This window comes from Neovison vison, chromosome 1 (genome assembly GCF_020171115.1).
Source record: "Neovison vison isolate M4711 chromosome 1, ASM_NN_V1, whole genome shotgun sequence".
NCBI classification, from domain to species: Eukaryota; Metazoa; Chordata; class Mammalia; order Carnivora; family Mustelidae; genus Neogale; species Neogale vison.
Genome location: NC_058091.1, coordinates 50,233,149 through 50,246,284, shown reverse-complemented (window position 1 = coordinate 50,246,284; position 13,136 = coordinate 50,233,149). Strand labels below are relative to the sequence as shown.

Here is a 13,136-nt window from a genome sequence, read left to right as displayed (position 1 = left end):
CACAATTTCATTACTAGGTATTTACCCCAAAGATACATATGAGGTGATCCAAGGGGGCACCTGCACCCCAATGTCATAGCAACAATATCCACAAATAGCCAAACTGTGAAAAGAGCTGAGAGATGTCCAGCAACAGATGAATGGATAAAGATGGTGTGGTTTACACACATAATGGAATATTAACCATCAGAAAGTATGAATAGTTACCACTTTACATCCATCAAAGTATCAATCAAGTGTGAGGAGAAAGCAAATGAAATTTTGGATAGGTAATAAATTTTAAAATTTAGGAAGCTGGCTAACTAAACATAATAGAAATTTTAAAATAAAATTTAGGAAGCCATGGGAGATGTGCCTCGGAAAAAAATGAAATAAAAGAAGAAAAAAAAAGAAAGATGAAGACACAGAATCTAGCAAACAGTAAGGCCAACATAGGATAGAGCTGCAAAATGAGATCCTAGGATGATAGTAATTCATCAGACCAAAGAAACAACCGATCCAGATAGAAAAAGTAAAATGGAAGGATGTCAGAGGGAAGTCTAAAAGTTCATGATATTGATAAACTGTTTGAAATGCTGAATGCTTGGAAATAAATACTGATAAGCATTAGATAGAGTCTTTGAAAACTGATAGTAGGTATGTTGAAAACTAATGCAAGAGAAAAAATAAGAAATTGTTATCAATGAAGAAAAATGTTTAAGAGAAAGAAATAGTTATAGACTACTACTTGGCTTTGTAGTAAATAACATTTTCACCTTCATAATAAAGTAAAAAGTGAATACTGATTGGCCCCCCAACTTATTACATTATTACATCAGAATGATAGTTGGTCAGGAAAGTAAAGTGTGGGTAAAGAATGTAAGATACCAATTCAGAAAGACCTACCTTGATGGGAAATAAGCAGAATAATATGGAGGAAAATACTAGAAGAAAACACCAAAAGGAATAAAAATTGTTGCCTCTGGGTAAGTTGACAGAGTATTTGGAAGGGAAAGTCAGAAGTCAGCAATTTCTCATTTTTATGTTATTTGACTTTTCACAAACATGAAATATTTTTAAAATTATGTGAGGATGGGGTCCCACCCCAGATGTCCCCTGCTCACTGACCGAGTCTGAGGCTATGGCCAGCCAGGTTATCAAGTGCAAGGCTAAAGTTGCCTGGGAGGCAGGAAAGCCTCTCTCTATAAAGGAGGTAGAGCTGGCACCCCCAAAGGCTCCTGAAGTTCGAATTAACATTATTGCCACTGCAGTTTGCCACACCAATGCTTATACCCTGAGTGGGACTGATCCTGAAGGGAGTTCTCCAGTGGTCCTGGGACATGAAGGTGCTGGAATTATGAAAACTGCTGGCAAAGGTGTTACTAAACTGAAGGTAGGTGATACTGTCATCCCACTTGACATCCCACAGTGTGGAGAATGAAAATTTTGTCTAAACCCTAAATAAACCTTTGCCAGAAAATAAGAGTTACTCAAGGGAAAGGATTAATGCCAGATGGTACTAACAGATTTACTTGCAAAGGAGAGACAATTTATGTTACAAAGGAAGCAGCAAGTTTCCTGAATATGCAGTTGTGGCTGATATCTGTGTTGCTAAAATTGATCCTTTAGCACCTTTGAATAGTGTGCCTTCTGTGTTGTGGCATTTCAACTGGTTATGGTGCTGCTGTGAACACCGCTAAGGTGGAACTTGGCTCTACTTGTGCCATCTTCGGCCTAGGAGGAGTTGGCGGCTCTCATAGGCAGTAAGGTAGCTGGTGAGTCCTGGATCACTGGTGTGGACATCAATAAAGATAAATTTGCAAGGGCTAAGGAGTTTGGAGCCTCTGAATGTATTAACTCCCAGGACTTCTGTACATCCAGGAAATGTTCATTGAGGGGGGAGTGGACTATTCCTTTGAGTGTATTGGTAACATGAAAGCCATGAGAGCACTGCAGGCCTGCAACAAAGGCTGCAGTGTCACCGCTGTCACTGGAATAGCTCTAGAAATCACCACTCACCCAATTTAGCTGGTTAACAAGCCACACGTGGAAAGGCACTGCCTCTGGAGGATAGAAGAGTATGGGAAGTGTTCTAAAGTTTGTGTCTGAATATATGTCCAAAAAGGTAAAAGTTGATGAATTTGTGACTCATAATCTGTCTTCTGACCAAATTAATGAAGCCTTTGAACTGATGAATGCAGGAAAGAGCATTTAAACTGCTGTAAAGCTTTAAATTCAACAAAGAAACCATGTTCATCCTTGTACCTAAGACTTGTGGTCCAACTGGAACAGCCAGACAAGCAGGGAGAAGATCTTCTAAGTTCACAGCCTCTTAGATCTTCTCTACTACTACTTCCAGAGTAACCTACTCTAGGCAGTAATATTTTTTATATAATTCATAAATCTTTAATCAAGAACAAGGTTAATACAGTCATAAATCTTTTTTTTAAAAAACTCTCCTTCACATGAATAATTGCCAGCTCATTAAGGAATATTCTAGGGGCACCTGGGAGGCTCAGTCATTTGGTGCCTACCTTCAGCTCAGGTCGTGATTCCAGGTTCCTGGGACTGAGCCCTGCATCAGGCTCCTTGCTCAGTGGGAAGCCTGCTTCTCCCTCTCCCATTCACCGTGCTTGTGTTCCCTCTCTTGGTATGTCTCCCTCCGCCAAATAAATATATAAAGTATTAAAAAAAAAAAAAGAAGAAGAAAGAATATTCTAATATAATAAAAGTAACTTCTGTGTAAAAAAATGTATAAGAATGAATGAGACAGTCAAATTATATGTTCAAAAAATATTTGTGCCATTTGCTCTTTGCTTGGAAATGAAAAATTTTAATTTAGTGAAAACAGAGGATGAATACATTTTACAAAAACAGTATAATTTGTGAATTTCATTTATGCCATTCATTCTGCAATGACTGACATCTATCAAAAATATCTTTGCATTATAGAGGATATAATACTTCAGATTCAAGGGACAGTTTTTCTTAAAATTACGGATTTGCTTATATTTAAATTTAATATTTTCATTGTTGTTTTATCCAAACTTATGAAAATGTTTACATTTGGATAATGATAGGCCTATTAACTACTTTGAGCTAAATTTCCTGAACTACAAAAGGTAAAATAAGGTCTTAGGTTAGTCAAAAACATCAAACTATTCAAGTGAGGTTTCTTGTCCCAGATTGCTTAGAAAGGGACAACTATAAAGACTATGCAATTTACCAAGAAATTAGCATTTTATTTTATAAAACATGATGTCTTCTTTAAGTTTCTAAATAGTGGGTAAACAATACTATAGCTTCCTGAAAATTCTTTTTCTAAACTGTGAAGTAGTTTTTTTTGTCACACAACTTTCTTTTCCCAAAGAAAAATCTGAGTATATTTCAGTGATTTAATTTGTAAGCTAAGCATTCCTTCCTTCTCTCAATTGTTCAAACAAATCCCCAATGGCCTCCCTGAGTTAAATTAGCAGAAGAATAATATTTCATGGCTCATTAATGCATAGAATCAAGTAGCAGATCCCAGATTAGCAGTGTAAAGATAGAAACAATGGGGTGTATCCCATTTTGTTAACTCCACAATGTGCCTATAGGCCTCAACCAAAAGATTTAAATTAAGCATTAAACATATCTGTAAAGCAACTGGCTAACCAAAAAAATTTATAAAGAAATATATTTTTTAAAGATTTTATTTATTTATTTGACAGACCAAGATCACAAGTAGGCAGAGAGGCAGGCAGAGAGAGAGAGTGGAGGAAGCAGGCTCCCTGCTGAGCAGAGGGCCCGATGCGGGGCTCGATCCCAGGACCCTGGGATCATGACCCGAGCCGAAGGCAGAGGCTTTAACTCACTGAGCCACTCAGGTGCGCTTATAAAGAAATATTTTAATACAAAGAACTAGTGCAACTTAAATTTTTGTCACTTTTTTAGCAGATTAACAATACCTATTTTTATTTGGGAACCAAATTTCTGCTGCAACTCAATTGCATTTCATGTTTACAAGCCCTCCTTTGCCTCTCTGAGCAGTAATAGTAATCATATTTGTATTCTATTCATATTTGAATATTTATGTTCAGGGGAGTTCATATTTAAGTCCTTATAGTCAGGTGACTTCTTCAGATGCATTTTAAGGATTTCTAACTAAGAAGAGGTGTGCATACGCCCAGGAGAAGCACAAGACAACCTTGGGAGATATGTAAAGAAAAATACTAGAACTTCTTCATCTATTTTTTTCTAAAAATAGAAAATAAGGTAAGAGTCTATATTTAATACAGATATTATCACTGGCATCCTTGCTCAGTAAGTGTATCAGAGACCCCACATGTCATACAGTGAGCAAAACATCCTGAAAAAAGAGTAAATAATCTAAGCACAGAAGAATAAATGGTGGTGTCTCATGCATTCATTCTCTGATTTCAGCAGGTTACAACTTATAGCAGTTTACCTTACAGCAGTTTAGGAGGATTTGCAGATTATATTGTCAAGTTTATCTAAACTAACCTTCACAAGAACAACAAATTACTTTAAAATATTCTGACAAAAATATCATGTGTTAAAGATAATGTTAATGACACAAACCCATAAGTGAATAAGAAAATGGCAGCACGGAGAGTTCTATTCCTGGTATATGTTCCTCATTGCTCACATTATGCGATAAAAAGAAAGATGATCTAATTAAATCAAAGAGTTGGTCAAAAATTCAAAATTATCAAAACAACTTAAATTATTCTTTTATATTCACAATTATTTAATTATGGACATTATCATACATATATTCTTCATTGTGAAAACTAGTCATAGATAACATGCACCCCTTATAATTAACCTGACATTATAAAATACTGTTTTGTTCACCTTAGCCTTATTTTACATTTTTATATGGTTTTTGTAATGTATGAATTATGTTAGCATTATTTATTTCAGTTTTTTAATATTTATTATAAAGGCAGATTAGTGGATTAACAGCATGAACATAGAACCAGACTGCCAAATCCTACTACTTACTATTAACATGGACAAATTATTTAATCTCCCTATGTCTCAGTTTTTAATGGAAAGTGGTGATAATAATACCTATTTCATAGGGTTGTTATGAAGAAAAATTTGTTAAAATTTATAGAAAAAGTTAAAATTTATGTTCAGTGCCTTGAACATAGTATTATCTATATAAGTATCTATATAAGTATATCTTGCATACTTATCTATATAAGTATCTTTATTATCTATATAATAAAATTAAAATGTTTAATTAATATATATGTATTAGGATATATGCTTAATTATTTTTACAGATGTGTATGCAGTCAACAAAGTTTGAACCCACTGTTCTAGAGAATCCTTGTCACATTTGTTACTAGAAAACTTAAAGGTGGTCATAGTATATAGACAGAAAATTCCTATTCCATTCATGTAACCTAAACCAAGAAGACATATATTGTAATTTTACATAGAGACTCACTCTTTACTTTTCAAAACAGTAAAAGAAGAGCAGAAATAAGATGTTTAAAATAAGCAACAAGTTAAATATCAATTGCATACGGGTAATAGAATACTGTGTCTAGGATTCCCAACAGAATCATTCTATCAAAAGTACCTTATACTAATGTTTATATTGATTCATAATCTCTGAGCTCCAAAAACTGACCATAGAGACATGTAGGAGTCTTCTCAGGTAATAAAAAATCAGCATATTTGATAATTCAAACAATTAATGGTTATTGACGGTCAAAGATGGACAGAATGTGTGTGACTATTGCTTCAAGAGCCCAGTAATGGCTGTGTATGCAAACTATTGCAATGCAATGAGGCAACTGTTCATAGGGGAGCATAAAAATGACATTTTGAGCATTACTGGCTGAAACTGGGAGGCTGAGAGGGCTTTTTAGAGGATATAGGTACACTGGAGATGGTACACCACACATACTAGCACAAGGCATGAGACTAACAAGACTTTAGAATTAATGTTGTTAATGTGTCCATCCTACCCAAAGCTACAAATTCAATGCAATTCTACCAAATTCCAAAAGCATTTTCACAGAAATAGAAAATCCACCCCAAGATCTCTATGAAGCCATGTAAGACATCAAGTAGCTAAAGCAATCTTGAAAAAAAGAAAGAGTGGGAAAGAGAGAAATTATACTGCAAGGCAGGATACAGAGAGTTGAAGTCAATAGCAAGATATGTGAGGAGTTAGTTCGGCCTGAAAGAATATGGCTAGAACACTGTGGGAGGTACAGGTAGAGTGGGGACAGAATCTGGTCCAGACAAGACTGAAAGCCAGGGATAAAGATTCCATCCAGTATAAACATAAACAATCAAAAATTAGTGAACAAACAGAAGGGTATTAGGAGCCAGGCCAGAAGAAATCAAACCATCTGAGGAACAAAAGTGGGATTAAGGGGCACCTGGGTGGCTCAGTCAGTTAAGCATCTGCCTTCAGCTCAGGTCATGAACCCAGGGTCCTGGGATCAAGTCTCACATCAAACTCCCTGCTCAGGGAGGCATCTGCTTCTGCCTCTACTCCTCCCCCTGGCTTGTGATCTCTGTCTTTCTCTCTCAAATAAATAAATAATTTTTTTTTTTAAAAAAAGTGGGATTCAGTCAAGAGAGTCTCAGATAAAAAAGTAAAAGAAAGTTATAGGAGGACCTGGGTGGTGCAGTTGGTTAAGCATCTGATTCTTGGTTTCTGCTCAGGTGGTAATTTCAGGGTCATGAGATTGAGCCCCATGTCAGGCTCCACATTCAGCCTGGAGTCTGCTTTAGACACTCTTACCCTCCTCTTCTGCCCCTCCTTCTCCCCAGAATAAATAAAAATATATCTTTACATTAAAAAAAGAAAAGAAAAGAAAGATATAGGAACAAGAAGGCAGGTATGGACATGACTGACATGGCTCCAGCCATGCCAAGACTGTCATTCAAAGGCAGTTAACCACAGTTATTCAGTTACCAACTGAAAAGAACCAATAGGAAGAAACTGTGAAGAAAAAGGAAAAGCAAAAGTTTACATAACCTAGAAGGCCTTTGGGTTGACAGTGACCTCTCACTGAAAGACACTTTTATTCTAGAGATCAAAAAGTCTTTTTGCAAAAAAAAAAAAAAAAAATCTCTTTCCTCTTTTCTGGCCTTCCTCCAAGGTTCCAGCGCCTAATTTGCCATTGCCCAAATACAGAATGTCCTTTCAAATCTCCAAATTTTTTCCTTAGGCTTCTATCTGTGCCTGAAACACCTCTTCTTTCAAGGCCAGGTACCTAAATATGACAGTTGAATTTAATTAAAGTCTATTGATTACACTGGCTTTTCCATTTGTAAAACTCAAAGTAATGACCCCACTGAGGTAAGTATAACAAAGTTACGAGAAATTATCCTCTAAGGACCAATGTCCCCAGAAAAGAGTTTTATGATCCCAGTAAAATGTTTACCAAAGTTATTGCTAACTTGGTTTCCCTCTCATAGGAAAACTGAAATTTCCTTAGTATGAAATTAAAGAAGTCTTTAAGTCTTCACGAAAACAGAGGGTAACTTTCACACCTCAGAATCCACATCAAGACCTTGGCATTTATCATCCAATATGCCATTTCCCAAAACCACCAAATTATCATTGCCCTTTTCAGATGGGGCAATGTTATCTACTTCCCAGGCAAACTGTGGAAATGCCACATTCATCATTTCACATATTTTCAATGTTGATAGCATTGGCTGAATTTGAGTTTCAAAACTTGGAAAACTGATTTTTAGATTTTTCACAGTTGTATGAGAAATTGTTTCCTTTTTTTTTGAGAAACTGTTCTTTTTAAGACTAGAAAGATGAAAGCATAATTAGTTTGCTGAAATGGTTGAGTATCAGTGATTTACTCATATTGAGCTCAGCATGAAGATCGTGCTGTTCCTTTAACATTTTTTGACTGACAGGGCAGGAACCCCATGAGTCTGAACATTCTATATCAATAATAATAGGAATGTAACTGGACTTTGATGTTGAAGGGCCTTAGAGCACCTGTGGGATTAAAATACCAACTGATCATAGGCCAGTTTACACTATTTGATATTAACATAATGCCCAAGCCAACCATATATAGCTCATTTGATTTTATATGACATTATTCTCTCACTGAAGTGCTGCCATCTATTACAGAGAGCACAAAAGACCAAGGGCTTTCACATCAACTCCCAACACCTACACTAACACATTTTAAACTGGATATCCCCATTCTTATTTTGGTACTCTTGTCATTTTTGAAGTTCAAGTCGTGCCTGAATGCTACTTTTTAAATATGCTCCTGTGGAATATGCCTCTGGTTGTGTTCTCTGAAACTAGGCCATTTTACCTGTATCTTTGAATAATATAATAATCAGAGTTAATATTTACTTACTTGGTGGTAGGGACCATACCGAGTGCTTTTACTTAAGCTTATTTATCCAATCCCCATGTTATTATTAGACCCGAGAACTGAAGGTTAGGGTCATTAAATCATTTGCCCTATGTCACAGAGCTGGTGAATGTGGGAACCAGTTTTTTAACTAGAGATAACTAGAGTTCATTCAGACTATTTTTAATGTTTGGAAAATGATTGTATTTATTTATAGTTGGAAAGACCTATCATTAACTTTGAGTTTGAATGTATTATCTTGACCCCACATAAGGACTCCAGAATCACTGTGGAGCATATAATAGACTTAGATTAGTTACTCACTTTTTAAGGAATATAGTTTTGAATTTATCCCAATGGACATTATATAGTCAGTCAGATGCCTAGAAAAATCACTTCTGCTCCTTTGGCCACATTACTCATTCATGTGAGAAACATGAAGAAAACAAAAAACAGAACTATAACTTTCAACAAGGAATGATGATATTTAAAATGTTAACCCGATGTTTTCCCTAAACATTCTCTGAGCGAAATTTGATTCCTAGTGCAGCAGGAATGATTCAGATTTCAGCTCCTCCATTGGACCCTTCATGTATGTGACCTTGAACATATTACTTACCTTCTGAATCTCAGCTTCCTCCTCTGTAAAATGGAAATACTCTACTTTGTAAGGTAGGTTAGAATATTACAATAAGGAGAACTGGATTTCAAAAGCTAAAAAATATTTTAGCCATCTGTTATCATCATCAGAACTTCTAATTGTCAGAAAGCTTCTAAGATCCTCTCTTCTCATACACAACAACAAGGATTACACTGAAGACAGTTTATAAGATCATAAACTCTTTCTTTAAATAATTTGATTCATATTGTATTTCTTTCTTTACATAACTTCTACAGTAAAACATAATTGTCTTCTCCCTTTTTTCCCCCTCTGAAACTAGGATTAGAAATTCTTCCCCATATGTCTTCATAGAATCTTCCCTCAATAAGAGAAAACCTGGGTCCCCACTGATGTATGGCATTACATTCTTTAGTTTTATGTTTTTTACAGTTTCCAACAGGTCTTAGCTTTGATATTTTTGTTCTCATTATTTTTTTGGTCAACTTTATACAAAAGAAAGGATATCAGAGCTGAGATAAAACTCTGTATTACATTTTTAATTGGTTACTAAAAAGGTTTAAGTGATCAGAAAGAAATAAACAAAATTTCATAATTCAAATTTAAAATAATAATTGCAATCATACCGTACAATTTCATCTTAAATTATGCCTTGTAATACTAACTGATTATCATGTTCTAAGATGTACCAACTTGCAAGTATCAAAGTTCAGGTTGACCACTACATACCTATTAGAATGGTAAAAAAACAAAACACTGACAACACCAAATTTTCTTGAGGATGCCAAGCAACAGGGACTCGGCTTATTTATTGCTGGAGAAATGCAAAATTGTACAGCCTTTTTGAAAGACAGATTGGTGATTTCTTTAAAAATTAAACATAATCTTGGGGCGCCTGGGTGGCTCAGTTGGTTGGGCAACCGCCTTCGGCTCAGGTCACGGTCCCGGAGTCCCGGGATCGAGTTCCGCATCAGGCTCCCAGCTCCATGGGGAGTCTGCTTCTCCCTCTGACCTTCCCACCTCTCATGCTCTCTCTCTCAAATAAATAAATTAATTAATTTAAAAAAATTAAACATAATCTTACTGTATGATCTGGCAATCACACTCCTTGGTATTTACTCAAAGGAGTTAAAAACTTAAGTCTATATGGAAAAACTGCACATGGATGTTTATAGCAGCTTTATTCATAATTGTCCCAACTCAAAAGCAGCCAAGATGTCCTTCAAAAGGTGAATGAAAAAACAAACTTTGGTATATCAAAACAATTGAATATTATTCACTGTTAAAAAGAAAAGAGCTATCGAGCCATAAAAAACATGGAGAAAACGTAAATGCATATTACAAGTGACAGAAGCCAATCTGGAAAGGCTATATACTGTACTCCAACTATGTAACATTCTGGAAAAGGCAAAACTATGGAGACAGTGAAAAGATCAAGTGATTGCCAGAAGTTGGGAAGGAGGGCAGAATGAAAAGAGCAACAGATGATTTTTAGGATACTGAAAGTAGTCTGTGTGATACTATAATGGATATATGGCGGATACAGGTTATAAAATTTTATACTTTCGTCAAAATCCACAGAACAAGAACAAAACCCATACATCACTAAGATGTAAACATCCTGATGTAAACTACGGACTCAGGGATGACTACAATGAGTCAATACAAGGTCATCAGTTCTACTGAATATACTACTATGGGACAGGATACTAATAGTAAGGGAGGTTGTATGTTTGAGGACGGAGAGTAATAGAAACTGTGGACTTTCTGCTCAGTTTTGCTGTGAAACTAAAACTACTCTAAGAAAAATAAAGTCCATTAAAAATTTTTCCAGTTATACTAAAATGTTCTCTAGTTTGTAATATGCCTATAAATTTATATATATTTAACTGCATTTTTGGATCAACATAATATTGGGCTTGAGATACATGAAGTCATAAAACAAAAGCTATGCTCCCTTATCCCAAGAAAATTAGTTTAAAAAGAAAAAGCCACCAACTCCCAATTTTTTAGTTTTTATGTTTTTAGAATAAATCCATGCCCCTTAGAATTTTAGGAAGATACTGGGGAAATTAAAATGCAATTTCCTTAAACTAAAAAGTAGTAATTAAACATGATCATATTGGTCATCTATAAAGTGTTTCTCCCGTGGTAACTTATTCATTGGATCATGGATCTCAGTTCTCTGGGGATAACAACAAATCCATACAAAGATTCTATACAAATATATTTAATGTTTCTATTCTCAACTTAGCTGACAGATGTGCATAACTGTCCACATTCAAGTGTTCAGATTGTCCCCTAGTACTTAATGGACTGATTTTAAAGACTACAGAAGTTACTTCAGGAAAGTTATGTATAAACTTAACATTAGAAAATTCCCCTTCATTTTTTTTCACTCTTTATCAATATACAGTCATTATGAGTCATCTTCAGTGTGCAGGCTTCTCAAATGCAGAGAGGCTCAAAGCAATATGTTCATCTCTTTTGGAAGCAATAAAGGACATAAAGCTTATTGACAGTCTCTCCTATCTAACCACATCCTAGAAAACTGAGTTCATCTCAGATTAATTTTCTAAGATTTACAATAACAATATACTCTAAAAAACAGTCCAGTCCAATAATCCCTGGGGGGAAAAAATAAGGAAATGGTTAATTCTTAGAAGTACACCCTTTAAATGAAAATTGAAGTGGACAATAAAAAATTTACATTTTTTAAGATACTTAAAAATTCTAAGAAATTCTTGATTTACTCTTTGAAGCCATAACTACACAAAATTAAGCAAAATTTTAGTTTTTAGAGAGACAGAGAAAAATAAACTGAAATATAACACTATGTATGATTCTTTTAAAAACATATTTGAAATCAAAATTAGAAGCTTTCTTTTTTCCATTAAAAAGGGGAACAGAAAAGGAAAATAATATATGTGAGAATTCTAGCAATCCAAAATAGCTGTTACATAATTGTGTTTATTATACTTGGCTGGCTGATTTGTTGGAATGTGTCACTCTGAGAGGGAACATTTATAATCTCCTACTGCCATCTTATGTAATAACTAGTCATTGCACAATACAAAAGGAGGAATATACATTAAGGAAAACCAAGAGAACTTTCTGGAAATTGTAGAACAACCCACATTTCTCACATAAAAATTAAATATCTATTGTTCTATCTCCTATCTGTTTACAACAGGATTTATTCAAGTTTGGTCATGGAGCAATTATCATTAACTCCTTTCCTATTATTTTCTTAAACCTCCTATTCTGATCATATTTATACTATTTCTTATATATAGTTTACTGTAATGAAATACAAAAGCTGGTGATTAAAATGTATAACAATAAAACAGAAACAAAGCACATTTCTATTCATTTTGTTGTTTTGTTGTTTTTTGTTTGACTTTCACAATTTTATTTTTTAAAGCAACAAACAACAAACTTTCTTACAAAAATCTATCCTGAATTCATGTAACAATTTTAAATAGCAGAATTTTAATTTATTTTTTTAAAGATTTTACTTATTTATTCAAGAGAGAGAGCAAGAGCACAAGAGCAGGAGTGGCAGAGGGAGAAGGTGAAGCAAACTGCACACTGAACAGGAAGCCTGACGTGCCCACGACCCTGAGACCATGATCTGAGCCAAAGACAAATGCTTAGCTGACTGAGTCACTCAGGCACCCCCAAAATTTTCATTTAATGTGCCAATTTTAAATATATGCCAGAGTTTCAATCAAAAAATCATGACATAAACAAATCTGTATTTCTTTTTCTATAAATTCTAACAACTCTTTTTTAATACATGTCACCAGTCAATTACTATTCAAAAGACCATAATACAACACAGTGTGGAAAGCTATCAGTAGGAGAGTCCCTCCACTCTTTTTGACTACTTAATACCAACATGCCAACTATTAGAGAAATATATAATTAAGAATGTAGTCATCCACGAATAACTAAAACAACAATTAAAAAAACCTACGATATCAAGTAACCATAGCTTAAAGAAATAAAAGTTCATCTCCACAAGGAGTACAGTGCCTTTGATTCTATTTCTCAAAATTGTCATCAATTACTAAGGTTCCTTCCAGCTTTCTATTCCCCCATCCTAAGGACATTGACTTTTGTCCTCATGCTTATCATTTCATAGTCATAAAATGGTTGTTATTGTT

At 34.8% G+C, this 13,136-nt stretch overlaps 1 pseudogene; it reads left to right on the top strand.

The window, feature by feature from the left end:
- Positions 1-1,111: 1,111 nt before the first annotated feature.
- On the top strand, positions 1,112-2,212 carry LOC122905246 (annotated as a pseudogene).
- The last annotated feature ends 10,924 nt before the right edge of the window (positions 2,213-13,136 follow it).